Below are 4,780 nucleotides of genomic sequence, written 5' to 3'. Positions count from 1 at the left end.
GCAGCGGATGAAGGTTAAACATAGCAAAGATGTCATCAAACTGCAGGGCGATCGTACCCCCGATGTCGCCATCCACAAAGCCCTTGCCCTCTAGCACCTTGGCCACGAAAACCGGGTATGCCACGTCCTTCTCTCTGAGACGCCGCTTCTCCAAAGAAAGAACACTATCGTGCAGACTCCGCATAGCACCGGTTGCAGCATTCAGCATATTTGGCGGTAGCATCGCCCTACCCGCCACATGCACCCTCCTCGTGATATCCTCAGGTGAAGGTGGCCTGTCCTGAGCACGAATCGAACTCGGTGCCGGCTGGCTCGCACCGGCGCCCTTGTTAGTCTTTCGTTTCCGTCCCTTCTTCTTGATCTCCTGTAATGGGACCGAGTTCTGCTCCCATACCGCCTTCTTGAGCGTGTTGGGGCTGATAATATTTCGCACCTCAGCTATCTGAGGCTCGATGAAGGCGGGAGCTGGAGGCGTGTCCTGAGAACTGAATGCCAGACGACGCCTGTTGCAATTGGAATTCTCCGCCGTACCAGCTAGATCGCGGTGGTCTTGGTTGGGTTCTTGAGAAAGAGGCCCGCAGAACTCGTCAGCATACCCATGTTCGGCAAAGTACTTATCAACGTTGGTAAATGTACCGTCGTCGTTGTCGTTGCCGTCCGGATCCTGTGCCATAGGGCTGTCCGGATCCTGTGCCATAGGGATGTCCGGCAGGTCCGGTAGCGTTGCGGCGTTCTTGCCATGGCTTGGCGCCGGCACGACTGGCGGTCTTGTCTATGGGGTGGTGTCCCCCGCCGCCAAACGAATCTGGCTCTTCGGCCAAAGCAGGGGCCAGTTTACGCAGGCGCTAAGGGTCATCTCATCTTCTTCGTCGGCCCCAGCGGGTCGAATCGGAGGTAACAGCTCATCGCAGCTTGGCAGCACCCGAACCACTTCAACCCTATACATTGTGGGTGGCATTGGATTACTGTGGAACATGGGGTTGCCCGGTTGAACGATTATGCCCTTGGCGACATTGACCAACTCGGCGCCCACGAAGTGCAGAAGAGTGCAAGGAACATCGGTGGTGCCCTGCGAAAACATGTACATGGCGTCAGGGATGCCCAGTCAAAGGCAAGGAGATGAAGTCATCGGTCGAGAGGCTTAGTTACCGTGATGCCGTCGAGCTCGGCTAATGTCGAAGCACCGCCAACGGCGGACGTGCAACTGACGGAGGGGGCGCTTGTTGGCGAGGTGCCGGCCGGCGTACACCCGGGTGCATTAAGCTCCAATGCCCGTGCCGGCACCGGAGACACGAATACCGCCTCCGCCGGAGACACCAATGGCGCCGCCGCCGGAGACACCAATGGCGCCGCCTGCACGCTGTGCGAGTTGCTGGCCGTGAAGCTGGGAACCGGGGGAGGCCCCTGTTGGCCGCCCGCAATCCATGTCGTCAGCCCATGAATCAACGTAGGCACCATGGCCTTGAGCGTCGTTCCAAGTTGTTGTTGCACTTGCTCTTGGACAAGCTTCGGAATCCGCGCCACTTGTGCCTTGAGTTCTTCAACCTCGCGCGTCTGGCTTTCTAAGCTGGTCTTTTTCTCCTTCCGCACACCAGCGGTATAGTATGACCCCCATTTTGTGGACAAGCCTTTGCCGGCCACACGACCAGCTGACGTCGGCTTAGTGAGCTTATCCTTGTTTTTCATTATGTTCAACGCCCTATTTAAAGGGGTGTCGAAAGGGGAGCTCTTAGACGACCCCGTGCTACTGCTTTCAGTGTCCTGTGAAAGGAACGTGAACCATTTAGAAATATTGGGGATTAATTAGAGTGCAACCATATGGAGCTAATTATGCGGGGTGTATTCCTTACCAGAAGAAGCTCAAGCGCCCTGGTCTTCGGATCCGTGGTAAGCTCCTTTGTTATCGGGTCCTCCTTGTACCGGGCCCTTACATAGTTCCTGGTCTGCTTGTCACCGCTGTATTTCTCGAAGTGGGGCGGTAGGCCATGCTCGGCACGCTCCGCGTCCTCCTTGTCCCATATAGGCTCCGCCACTCTGTAACCGCCGGGACCGAGTTTGTGTTCCCCTAAGTTCAACTCCCGCATTTCTTTCCCCCACTGACTTGATTCGGAGGTTGCACTGCTCTCGCACTTGATCTTGAACTCCTTGTACTCATCTTCGCTCATCAAAGGATATTTCGCCTTGATCTTCTCATAACTATCACCTTTATCAATCATTCTCTTCACCGCACTTTTCCAAGTAGACAGGGCCGTGCTCATCTTCATGAGGGCGGCACTGTTCACTTTATTCCCTGAGAGGCGTGTGTTTTCAAATTCGGCGGGGAACTTGTATCGTTCGTGCAACTTCGTGAAGAGGAGGTTGCACAAATTCCCTCGGTCCTTATGCCTAAGGTTCTCGGTGTTGATCGAGACGGTGCTCCGGAGAATGCACCCGAGCTAAACCGAGTACCCCTTGACTATATGTTTGGGCTCCGTTGGATTCCCGTCGGAGTCCACTTGAGTGAATTCCTCCTTGAGGGTGCGGAGCACATTCGGGCGCCGGTCCTTCCTTTGCTTCTTCGGTTGGCTGCCATCTGTGTGTGCGCCGCCATCATCTGTGGTGGCATCCTCAGTGGCACCATCAGTGGTGTCATCCCCGACGCCACTAGGGGTTGTGTAGTCAGGATCGGTGTCTTCCGCGGCGTCCTCATAGCGGTGAGGTTCTTCCTCCATCTCCTGGGACAGCTCCTAGAATTGCTTGCCGCCTGAACCGCCAGCCTCATCGTTGTGGGCCATGTTTTGCTCTAAATAGGAAAAAAGTTTGGTCAAAAAGTTGGTTATTGTCAAGGAACAAGATCATGGTCTCATCATTTAGGGTTTGTCGACACCGAGGCAGTCTAGGAAAAAATAAATCCGCAAGTCAATATATCAGGACCCATCACATCTTCATAGACTCGATGGGGCCTCAAATGCCCTTCCTCATCTACAACTAGTTGTCCATCTCAATCGATGGGTTTTCTCACATTTTTCTGATTCAAAGTAGATTTCAATGGCTGTTAGGTTATTCGGAAGCAGTAGCAACTTGTAGAGGGTGCAAATTAGCAAGCATTGGGAAGTTCCAGTCTACTAGTAGAGGGAAAAACATGAGGAGCAGCTTGTAGGTTTGCTTGCTCCGGTGGGACGGGATGGAGGATATAGCTGTAGCACCCCTATATTGTACATAGATTTATTTTTTGCCCTGTTGCTCTTACTAGTTTTAGCTTATCAAAGTGGATGTATGTATCACATGTTTCTGAAACTAGATTTGTATTGCTGGTAGGTTATTTTGTGTATGTGATCTAAAATAAATACAAAAATTATTTTTTGCACTGCTTCTCTTACTAGTTTTAGCTTATCAAGGTGGATGTATGTATCATATTCTTCTGGTGCATGAGAGAGTGAGGGGTAAACCACAAGCTAGACAAGTGAAGGTGGTGGAGTGGTGCTGCATCCCCATCCATCCATCTATCCATCCATCTGCATCATCTCTTTTGACTTGACCACATTGGCTCATAGCTAATCTAGCCAAGCTACCTAGATCCACCTGCTTGCTTGTTGCACATTGTGTGGAGGGAGCAGATCTCGCCACTGCTTAAGTGTAAAGCTAGATAGTGTGTGTGTGAGAGTCCACTTAGCTGAAAATGTTGATTAATTTTTGTTTCAGTTGAGAATCGGGCACTTTCTAGGTCAAGAAAATTGGGCATGACCTTTGCTAATTTTCTTGACCTAGGAGTGCCCCATTCTCAACCGAAACGGAAATTAATCAACATTTCAGGAGAAAGGGGTCATTTCAGAAGATCACAAGTAGCAGCAGCATCACAAGTTGACAAAATCACAAGTAGCAGCAGCATCACAAGTAGTGCAGCAGCAACAGCATCACAAGTAGTACATCAGCAGCAGTGAATAAAATTTTTATATGAAGTTTCTGGAATTTATGGAAGTTTCTAGTACACTAAAGGAGATAAAGGAGAGGAAGTACCCTAGCAATCTATGAAAGTGTCCAGTACACTAAACTCCAACTCCGGTACCAGAGGAAATGGGCAGTAGATGCGCAACACTAGACCACCTACAACAGATGCAACAAATTACTCCAGTTAAGTTAAATTACTCCAACTCCTATTTGCAAGATCACAAGTACAACAAGCAGTACTCTACTTATTTTTGCAATATCACCAACTGCTCTGGGTACAAGAACAAGCAGTACTAACCAGCCGCTCCTTGGAGTGCAGATGCAGCTCCAGCTCCTTGACGTGCAGATGAGCAAATAGTGAGCAAGGACTGAAAGTCAAACACGTACAAAGATAACTAGTACATGGACTAGTAAACAAGGTGAACACACAATTATACTAGCAGATTACTCAATCACAAAGCAAGATTTCGATGACAGTTATTTCTCATAGCATAAAGATGGAGTAGAAGCAGTAGAGAGCGGCAGCAAGAAGGATTTAGAGAAGTGGAGTAGCAGCACTAGGGGCGAGGGGAGAGGAGCAGCAAGGACGAGGAAAGGAGGCGGCGATAGCAGCATGTAGAGCAGCAGAGTAGCGCGGCGGCGCAGGCGTGCAACCACGACAGAGTAGCGGCAGCAGGGTCACGCGGGCGGGGTCGGGGCTCAGCCGGCGGTAGGCTGAGCACGATGCGCGGGGCGAGAGCAGAGGCGGGGGCCGGTGCAGGCGGGGCGAGGGCGGGCAGCAGCAGGGCAGGTGCTCATCCAATGCAGAAATCAGGGGGGATTTTGAGCGGGCATAGGATGCAATAGGGAAGGA

Source organism: Triticum aestivum, chromosome 4A (assembly GCF_018294505.1).
Source record: "Triticum aestivum cultivar Chinese Spring chromosome 4A, IWGSC CS RefSeq v2.1, whole genome shotgun sequence".
Lineage (NCBI taxonomy): Eukaryota > Viridiplantae > Streptophyta > Magnoliopsida > Poales > Poaceae > Triticum > Triticum aestivum.
Note: the sequence above shows the minus strand (reverse complement) of the source record.